Here is an 11,832-nt window from a genome sequence, read left to right as displayed (position 1 = left end):
AGCGTGACTACATTTACCGTTAGCCCTATGATGCCCTGTCCTGTCCGGGGTGTAACCCCTCCCCCTGTTTCCTCCTTTTGAGTGACGATTCCAAACTGTCCATTTATCCCAAACTGAGTCATTCATTGAAAACATCGGCTAATAAATTGGTGTGTTTCAGTGATACTTTGAGCTACAATAAATGTACAAAGTGTCCACTTAAAGTGGCTCTCAGGTGTTATGGTGGACAGAGAGTCAGCTCAAGCTGAGATGCTCTTGCGAGCTCTGAGGTAACGTTATGACAGAGCAGTGAGGAGAGACACTCTTTAGAAAACACTTTACAATTCTAGGGGTGTCTGTGGGTGCTATCTATGCAACAACTGTCTTTTCTTGGATTCAGTGCAGCAACAGATGATGTGTGAACAGAGGCTGATCATTCCTCTGCAGCATCATCATGCTAAGTTTACCATTAACACAATACACGTCATCCAACAGTGCACACATTGTTAAAGCTTAGGCTGTGTTTATATTAGAGATGGCATGATACCACTTTTTTATGTCCGATACCGATACCGATATCATAAATTTGGATATCTGCCGATACCGATATGAATCCGATATAGTGTTTTTTAATCAACAAAACTGTTTTTTAAATATCTTGCTGCATTTTGTATAAGTTCATACTCAAGTTTAAAACAACAACTACACTAAAGCTATTCTGTTATACCTGTATGCAAAAAAAATATTTCATAGTTCAGCAATACTGATCAATCTAATAAACTTAGACCTACACCATCCTCCCTATTCTGGTATTTTAAAGAGTACTTAGCAGAAATATTAAGCAACCTAACTAATAGGGTTCCAACTCCCAGCAACAACAAAAATAAATAAATAAAAAATAGGGAACCACCCCTCACGCTCCACCTCATGATGCTTAATCGACGTAATCAACCTTAATTTGATGCAGTGTGAAAAAAAAATGCACAGAAATCAATTATTTTTCAAGAAATATTAAATAGATTCAACATCTTTCTTCAACAAAATTGCAGACTGCACAGATGGTACCTTCCCAAAGGAAAAAGTACTATAGCTTACTAGGGTATATATTAGACTTAATAGTTACTATATACAGTAATTGACTTCTATTCATTTTACTTCAAATTAAAACTTTGGGTGTCAGATAATTATTTATTAAAAGCTAGACATTCTAAATGAGAATAAGAAAGAAAAGTATGTCTTTGTGCCCCCTTTTCCCTGTTAATGCCCTATCGGCCCCCCTGGCTAAACTTTGCTAGATCCGCCCCTGCACAGTTACCAGCCGTCAGCTACGTAGAAAAAGATCCTCGAGTAGAAAGTAATATTAAATAAATTCTAACAACAGCTGATCAAGCTTAAACGTGCTGCTGTTGTTCAGCCGCTGGTTTCCTCTTTCTGGTGCAAAGTGGGCCAAAAGCAAACTAGAGAGACGGACTCGCGACAGAAAAGCCGATCAGCTGATCATTAACCAGTTTCATGATTGAAGTAGCAGCAAGAAGAGGCAGTCGCTCCATATATCGTTTGTTAAGCTTAACACTGGAATGCTTTACAAACATTCAGAGATGGACTTACACACTTGCTTTACTTCTCTCGGGGATAACTTTGTCGGAGATGAAATGCCGGGTTGCTAGCGAAGCTCCAAATGCTATCCAGACCACCACAGGTCCCGCATGCCACAGCCGCTCTATCACGTGATGCATACTGCTCCGACGTGCTAACGTTCTGAGGTGAGTTACGGCGTGTTGCAAGTTTTGTGAGGTGCTTTCGTGATATTTAATGGATCGGATTACATTTTTTTTTTTTCTCCGATATCCGATCCAGTAATTTAGGTCAGTATGGGACCGATACCGATACGTAATATCGGATCGGTCCATCTCTAGTTTATATCACATTCATAACCTCGTACTCTCTGTATAACTGCAGAAACCACAGCAGTAACCAACAAGGTGTCACGGCTGCGGGGCCGACGTGTGAGGAGTTTGAGACAGGATCCTGAAGCAGGCTCTGGCTTGGAAGTGAGCGAGCGTTTATTTACACAGGTGGTACAAACAGAAACACGGCGAGCAAAGCAAAACCTGAAGGTGACCTAAACTGGGGATGACTAACCAAACGAACCTGAAGGGAAGACTCCGGGAGAGAACGCAGGGAAGAAACACAGACGGACAAGCAACTAACACGAGTGAACACGCACTATAAATACACAGAAGGGAACGAGGAAACTACACACAGGAGGGAGGCAGGGGAAACGCAACCTGAACACACTGGCATAACCACAGACTTTCACAATAAAGCAGGAAACTCCAAACACACGCGAAGACACAGACTCGGAGACGCGGGCTTTACACAGAGACCTGACTACACTAGTCGGGATGATACAGAACAGAGGGAGCACAGAATTAACACTGGGAGGTCAAATAACAAAACCTAAAAATCAGAACTCAGGAAGTACCACGAAACTAGGGAGCTAGAAACACTAGGACAGAAAACCCAAACAGTCACAAACCATTATGAAATCAAAGGTAAAAGCACAAAAACCAAAACCACTGGGTCACTGCCCCAGGACCGTAACACAGGGGTTTTTAGGGTAAGTTAATGTTGTGGTGGTAATATATGACTCCATGGCCTGTTTTGTCTAACACACAGTCAGATCTCACTTTCAGTTTAAATGAGGTTGAAATAAGTCATAGCTGGACCCTCGACTACTGACATGACTCGTCTTTCCCATGTTGAACCTGTTAGAGGTGCACATCTCTGTGAGAGAGTGCGATAGCCAACGAGAGCCCTCGTTCCATATTGTAATATAGTTTCACTAAAATATGTCGGGAATCCTTCTACTCTAAACAGTTTGCAAAAATCAAGGAGATGACTTAGAATCCAGATTTTAAAATTCTGAACTGTAACTTAATACATGTCTTGTTTTTGAGTCATAATAATAATGTAATTGTTCACATCAGGAAGGCTGACGTATCTGTGGTGCGCTAGGCTGAAGAGCAGCTTTCAGTGAGGAAGCCTTGAAAAATTAAAAACACTCTTTTCACCTCATCAGGTTTCTTTTGTCTAACCGAATAATGTTTCTAAGTACTGCTCTGATATTTGAGGGCTTATTTGAACATACACTGTGCCAGCACAGCACAGCCCTACACTAGCAGGGGTTAAGGAGCAATCAGAGCGCGAATCCTGCACACATCAACTTTGACTCGGATGACGCTGGGATGAGAACAAAGCTAAAATGCATCACAATGTCAAGACCTGCAATTTGAAGCTGTCTTTTCTTCAGCGGCTCTGTGGAATTGGAAGCAGCAATAAAAGATAACTGACATTGTTCTCATTTCACTGCTGTATTCCCCCTGATTAATTATCATCAAAGCATGTCTAATCAGACATAACAAACATGCTTAATTGGAACAGTTCTGACCTGTTTGCCCAGTGGTGTGCAGAGTATACTGTGGGAAACGGCCTGTGCAAACGTGCTACAGTACCATTATTTTTAATTGAGTTGTGGCGCAAACGCCTCACACGAGCTTGCAGACATCAAACAGCAGCACAGCATATGCAAACACGATCTCTATAGACAGACTCTACACATGAATATGGATCATTTGTAAGCAAGGGGTAATATTTCTATACCCTCTGCTTTCTGATCTCTGTTTGTAGTCCCAAGTGCTATTGACCAATCACATACGAGCAGATTAAATGTAGCCAAACAGTCAGTAAAACAGACCAACAAGAAACTCACTTGAAAAATGCGGCTCACAATAAACTTAAATGTAGATGGATAAATCAGGTGTACTACTCAACACTTTCCGCCAAAACTAGAGGGGTAGCTATCTTAATCAAGAAAGATACCCCGTTCAAACATAACTCCACTATAGTTGATAAGAATGGGAGATATGTATTAGTGACTGGGGAGCTGCATACTACTCCAATTATTCTACTGAATGTCTATGGGCCCAACCATGACGATCCAGAATTCTATAGAAAGGTCTTCAGCTTAATTCCGGATATACCCAACAGTAATTTAATAATTGGAGGTGACTTTAACCTAGTATTAGACCCATATTTGGATAAATCCTTGACCAAAAAAAAAAAAAAAAATCACACCGTGTAAAAGCAGTAACTTTATTAAAACATATATGAAGAATATGAATATCTGTGATGCGTGGAGAATTTTAAATCCATCAGGTAGAGAGTATTCTTTCCACTCCCACGTACACAATAGTTATTCAAGGATTGATTATTTTTTGGTGGATGGAAAAATGCTCCCCCTAATTCGAAATGCAACCTATCATAATATTATTATCTCTGATCACTGCCCCGTTACTTGCTCCTTTGCACTTAGTAACCCCATTAAAACATACAGAAATTGGAGATTTGACCCACAATTACTGAACGATTTAGAATTTAAACAATATATAAACTCTCAGATGTCTTTATTCTTTGATATAAACGATAATGCTGAGACCTCTCCAGATATACTATGGGAAACGTTTAAAGCTTATATCAGGGGGTTTATAATATCATATCAAGCGTCACGGAACAAAAGGAATAAATTAGAACAGCTAAATTTAGAAAAAAGAATCCACGAACTGGACGTCAATAATGCAATGGCTCCTTCTTTAGATAAGTATAATACTATTTGTGCACTAAAATATAAACTAAACCAAATATTATCTATTAATATTAATAGAACTCTCACTTTTGTGAGACAGAACTATTTTGAATTTGGGGATAAACCCCATAAGTTGCTAGCCAGACAACTAAAGAAACTAGAAAATGATAGAGCGATTCATAAAATCAGAACAAGTAACGGAAATCTGGTCACATCACACAAAGATATTAACGATAACTTTAGACAGTTTTATGAATCCCTCTATACTTCTCATCCCACTGCAGGGCCTAATGAAATGCAGGAATTTTTAGATAAATGTGATCTTCCTGTGTTAGACCAGACAAATGCCAATATTTTGAACGCTAAGATCACAATTGAAGAAATTACAAAATCTATCGGATTACTAAAAAACAACAAGAGTCCAGGCCCTGATGGGTTAGGGAATGAGTTTTATAAATACTTTAAGATCAAATTAAGTCCATATCTATTTAAATTATATAACCATGCATACAAAATGAGCACCCTACCTCCAACATTGAATGAAGCAACTATTATAGTACTTCCAAAAAAAGGCAAAGCAACGGAGGAAGTGGGATCATATAGACCTATTTCTCTATTAAATTCTGATCAAAAAATTCTGGCTAAAATACTAGCGAGTAGACTTAATACAGTAATAGATAAATTGGTGCATTCAGACCAAACAGGTTTCATTCCAAACAGGAGTTCTTTTAATAATCTTCGACGTCTATTTAATATAATCTATTCCCCCAAGGTACAACAGGACCTACTTATACTTAGCTTGGATGCCGAAAAGGCATTCGATCATGTGGAGTGGTCCTACCTCTTTGCAGTCCTAGAAAAATTTCAACTGGGACAAGATTTCATCTCTTGGATAAAACTACTTTACAATAATCCCACAGCCAGAATTCTTACAAATCAGACATTATCAACTCAGTTTAAACTCAGCAGAGGTACAAGACAAGGATGCGCTCTTAGTCCATTATTATTTGCCCTGGCTTTGGAACCCTTAGCACAGACAATTCGAAGCCATATGGATATACACGGTTATGATACAACATACACTTCTAATTCTATATCGCTTTATGCTGACGACATATTATTATACATAACAAAACCATTAATATCCCTCCCAGCAATTCTCTCCGTGATTGATAAATTCAGTACTTTCGCAGGCTACAAGATTAACTGGGGAAAAAGCGAAATACTGCCCATTAAATTAGAGAATAAACAATGGCTTACATCTTTCCCATTTAAAATAACCTATGAAAAAATCACTTACTTGGGCATTACAATACCAAAAAAAACACAGCTCCCTAATGAAAGAGAATTTTCTTCCCTTACTGGAGAAACTTAAAAATAACATTCAGTACTGGAGGACACTTCCTATTTCTTTAATAGGGAGAGTGAATTCAATAAGAATGGTATTCCTCCCGCAGTATTTGTATCTGGTTCAAAACATCCCAATTTTCTTGCCCAAATCTTTTTTTAAAAAGATGGACGCCATCATTATGCCATTTATATGGAATTATAAAACACATAGAATAAAAAAAGACCACTTATGCAAACATAGATCCCTTGGTGGACTTACACTACCTAACTTTATGTACTACTACTGGGCATCAAATTTAAGAATAATTTCCCTTCTATTGGATGACACAGCAATACTCCCTAACGGCTTACAGATGGAGCGGGAGGATTGCCTTCCTTACTGTGTTGGTGGAATACTACTCTCTCCTATTCTTTTGACAAACTCATATTACAATTCGAATCCAGTGATTTATAATACCGTACAAATTTGGAGACAAATAATTAAGCACTTCAAATTGAAAAAACTATCAATGTGTACATCCATTACAGCTAACCCCTCTTTCCTTCCATCATGTGTAGACGGAGCTTTCAATATATGGCAGGAATTGGGAATTTGTAAATTAAAAGATTTATACCTAAATGATACTTTTATGTCATTCCAACATTTAAAAGATAGATTTGGATTGCCTCACAGTCATTTTTTTAGATATCTTCAACTAAGAGACTATATCCGTACATACCTGCCACAATTTGAAAACATATCGTCCGATCCTTTGGACAGATGTCTTAGTGATGGAAGGGGGTTTGAACAGAGAATTTCATTATTTTATAATTCAATACAGGAGATGAGTATACCTTCAACTACTTCAATCAAAGAGGAGTGGGGAAAAAGATTTTGGGACTCTCCTATCAGAAGATTTCTGGCAGGAGGCCTTACACAACATAAATACGCCTTTTATTAATTCCCGTCACTGTTTAATTCAGTACAAAATTATACACAGACTACACTATTCAAGGGAAAAACTTCACAAAATGTATCCAGAGTGTTCCCCCCTCTGTGAAAAATGCAAGATACACTATGGAAATCTGTTACATTGTTTTGCACTATGTCCAAGGCTTCAGGGTTTTTGGTATGATATTTTTACTTATATGTCTAATATTTTTAAAAGTAAGATTGAACCAAATCCGACAGTAATCATCTTTGGGATTTCCAACGAAACACAAAATTTACAACACTCTCAAAAAAGGTTTATGGCATATGCTTTGATTATTGCAAAGAAATTGATCCTGCAGCTTTGGAAAGGCAATGAGACTCCTGTATTAAAAATGTGGCTTACTGAACTTATAAACACTCTTCACCTTGAAAAAATAAGATATAGTATGAATGACAATGTAAAAGATTTTGAATTAATCTGGCACCCTTTACTTATATACCTTGGGAAAATATAAAACTTTGTTTACTTGTTTCTCTTCCCTTTTGCCGACAGCCGGGGTATTGGGACCCCTTATGGGTGACTGCGGGTTTTTTTTTTTTTTTTTGTTGTTGGTGTTGTTTAATTATTTGCCTTGTTAGTTTAGAAAAAAAAAGGAGCATAAGCTATGTTATGTCAATTTGTAAAAACTACAATCATGATACTTGCTCTCAATAAAAATATTTGAAACAAAGAGTAAAAGAGCCGAAAAGCTGAAACGCGTCTGTCAGCTATTGCCTGACAATTATGTCACTTTTCGTCAGACTTTTTTTAAAGTGCATCTGAATTTGTAATCAGTGACTGGCAGATGGAAATCCTGGCCTGCTGGCTGACAAACTGGACGTGTCACTGAGAGGCTAATTTATGGACTGACTGAGTGACTGAATTACCAGACTGGTGCAGTCATGACACTATTGTGAAATCAAAACTGGGACATGTTCATATTTGTATTCAGAAAATAAAACTATTGGCCTCAAATAGTGTGCACGGTGCTAATTTGATAAAATACAATATTGTAGACACACACACACACACACACACACACACACACACACACACACACTTATTGTGGTGGACCTTTGTTGTGTGGGGAATTTTGTCCCTGGTAGATTCTCCCAAGGCAAACTGGTAGATTCTCCCAAGGCAAACTGGTAGCCCACACTGGGGGAGAGACTCATTTGAGACCGCCTATCGGCCGAGCCTTAACCCATGAGGTTCAACCAGGTTCAGGTTGAACAACGACGTGGGTCTTTCCTCCTGTGGGGACAGCCCCTGCATAAGGAAACATAACGGCCTGGTGCTTAATGTATTGGACAGCACTTGAAGGTGGAGACCTTGGTGCCCAATTTCTGGCTTTGGACATGGAGTGCCACCTCTTTAATGGGAAAGGAGCCCAAACCTGTGCAGGAGGCTAAGACGATACAGTTGAGCTAACCTCACCACACATATTTATATCCTGTATGTTAGAGGTTATGTGAATCAGGACACAGGTGCTGAGTAATGTTAGGACTTGGTGGACCTTTGGTCTGCATTCCAACCATCGAATTCAGGCTCAAGCTGTGGGTAGTGGACAAGTTATAAGCTCAGTAAGCTTGGTTATGTGCTAGAACCTTACTCACCAAACCCAAACGTCTTGGACATGTACCAAAGCCAAATGTCCACTCCAGTCACTTAAATTAGCAAAGGGAAGTTAAGGCCAACCAGACAGTGATTTGCTATTCCTCGTCCTGTTGACACAGCCGTCACACCACTGACTTTAAGTCTGGCTAGGACTTAAAGGTATGTCAGAACGAAGTTACTCACCTCTGAAGTCAACCTCAAGTGTCCATTAGAGCAGGGGTGGGCAACTCCAGGCCCCGAGGGCCGGTGTCCTGCAGGTTTTAGATCTCACCTTGGGTCAACACACCTGAATCACATGATTAGTTCGTTACCAGGCCTCTGGAGAACTGCAGGAGCTAATTTAGCCATTTAAATCAGCTGTGATGGATCAAGGACACATCTAAAACCTGCAGGGACACCGGCCCTCGAGGCCTGGAGTTGCCCACCCCTGCATTAGAGGAAAGTTGCCGTTTGTCTAAGGCAGGGGTCCCCAATCCCAGTCCACGAGGGCCGGTGTCCCTGCAGGTTTCAGATGTGTCCTTGATCCATCACAGCTGATTTAAATGGATAAATTACCTTCTCAACATGTCTTGAAGTTCTCCAGAGGCCTGAACTAATCATGTGATTCAGGTGTGTTGACCCAAGGTGAGATCTAAAACCTGCAGGGACACTGGCGCTCGTGGACTGGGATTGCCCACCCCTGGTCTATCCCCTCATTTATCTCATCAGCGACACACAAAATGTTCCGTGCAGCATAACACTGAGGAAAGTGGTAATGCCTTGTTTTTAGCAGAGGGATAAAAAAGATATATTTAGTGTTCAGGATGTTTGTGACTTGGTTCATAAATCCATTTTGTGCAGCACTCTGCCTCCAAGCAGTTTTGCTGCTGTGGCTTGGACATGTGTTTTGGTCCAATGCCTTTATTTAAACAGGGTTACTACTGAAATTACTATATCAGTATTATCAGAGTATGTTTTATTTAATTATTATGAATGAATACAAACAAAATTATGGCACCAAATCTGTTTTTGACACTGAGTAGAAATGGAGGCTGAGAATTTGTGCAGAATAATCTTTTTTTATAGAAGCGAGATGTTCTTCCAGTTTCATTATAATCGCCTTTCTCTCTGCTGCTCAGCTTCCTGTTGTTTCTGATTGTCACCACAGCTTGAAAGAGCAAGGCAGACAACCGATTCACTTCCTTCCATCTTCCAATCCTCAGTGATTTCTCCAAAACACTGAAATACTGCTAAACAGTTCATCATCACTGTGTTTCATTTGGATGCGCCTGCTATTTATGCTGTTTATGGTCTGGAGGTAATAAAAGCTCTGCTCGGTTCAAAATAAACTAAATCCACCTACCAGCACCCAGAGATGGTCAGTAATCTGATTACTTTTTTCAGGTAACGAGTAAAGTAAGGGATTACTATTGCAAAAACGGTAATTAGATTACCGTTACTTTCCCGTAGGAACGCTGCGTTACTGAAACCGTGATTTTTTTTTTTTTTTTGCGAGAATGTCTCACGACAGTGACGTAAGCGAGTGCGACTTTCGTGACAACAGCTGTGTGCAGATCAACAATGGATCATATATCGAGTGCAGAGAGAGTATGAGCGTGCAGCGTTTAAAGCGTGGAAGTACTGACCTTACTTTGAGTTTGATTCCATAAAAAGTGACAAAAACATTAGTGTCCGCTGTGCGTGGGAAGAAAACTTCTTTTTACAGCGAAAAAACCCCTAAACTTCCAACAAGCACCGAGTAGCTACGACGTAATGGGAAACTCACAGAGAAACTCGCGGATTCTTCCACTGACCGCGGCACACCTGCACCAGGGTAAACCTCCGCCTACCCCACTCCTGCTTTACAGGTGAAAATAGAGCAACAGGACCGCTGAGTCTTTGACTTTATTTATTTTCTGCTGTGTTTTACTTGCATCTATTTGAAAGACTGAGTGTAAACACAAAAAATATTTTATTTTATGTGCTGGAATGTGCAGAAAATAGGTTTACATGTTAAACTAACTTCTTCCAGTCAGAGAATGTTGCATATAATTAAATGTTTGCTTGATGCATAAAGTTAAAAGGTTAAAACTAATAAAACAAGTTTTAAAAAGAGACTTTTCCATTTGATTACATTTTGTATGATGGATTATGTAGAAAAAGTAGAATTGGGCTGAAAGATCTATCGCTCTATCACCTACTCAGGTTGTAAATCGTGTTTTTAAAAAGTAACTAAGTAATTAATTACTTTTGAAAATAAGTAATCAGTAAAGTAACGGGATTACTTTTTTGGGGAGGTAATTGGTAATTAGTTACTGATTACTTTTTTCAAGTAACTTGACCAACACTGCCAGCACATGCTTTTAAAATATTGTTAAAAAATAGACTAATTAAAAAAACAGAAATAAAAAGTACTTCCTGCCTTACTGGTTTCTTAGTTGTTCTTTTTGTCACTCTTACACGTTTCAGATGATCAAATAAATTTTAGTATTTGAGAAAGTTAACCTGAGTAATAAATATAAAATGAGTCAGTACTGACTATTTACCTGCTTCCTGTCTCTGTCCAATTTTAATATTTGGCAAAGATAACCGGGGGAATTTAAAATGAAGTCTATAAATGAAGATTTCATTTATTAAGGGGAAAAACAAGCTTACCTGACCCTGTGTGGAAAAGTAATTGCCCCTTCTTGTTAAATTGCTCACTAACTGTGATTAACTGGACTTTTTAGAATAAATGACGCTGAGCTGAATAAAGAAATGACTTAAATAGAAGCTGTCTGACAAAATGAAGCAGGCTGAAAGATGTCAGAAAGCAGCACATCCAGCCACAGTGCTGAACTGTTGCCAAACACAGACTCGTCCACTTCTCTGGAGTCCGCTGGCAGCGTGCTGTACGCCACTGCATCCAAAGCTTTGCATTGTCCTGGTGAGGAAAGGCTTAGATGATAAAGATGTTCTTCAGCTAATCTGAAGGCCACGTGAAGGTTGGAGGTCTGTAGCGACCGCCTCTGCTCTATGAGCCTGACCCTGCTCTCAATGGTCAATGGTAACTTTGACTCTGTGATTTTACCGGCCACCACGTCACGGCTCGGGTGCTGTCATTGCCCATCGCTTCCACGTTGGTAGAAAACCTCTAACAGCTAAATGTGCAATATTTAGTAGTGAGGAAATTTCAGGACTGGACTTGCACAGGTTTCATCCTATCACGGTACCACGCCGACACTCCTCGTGTCGTTCTTTCGTTTGTAGAAGCAGTCTGCAGCAGGTGCTTGATTTTCACACCTGAATTCAGTGACTTGGAGAGGTGAC

This window comes from Astatotilapia calliptera, chromosome 16 (genome assembly GCF_900246225.1).
Source record: "Astatotilapia calliptera chromosome 16, fAstCal1.2, whole genome shotgun sequence".
Taxonomy (NCBI): Eukaryota; Metazoa; Chordata; class Actinopteri; order Cichliformes; family Cichlidae; genus Astatotilapia; species Astatotilapia calliptera.
Note: the sequence above shows the minus strand (reverse complement) of the source record.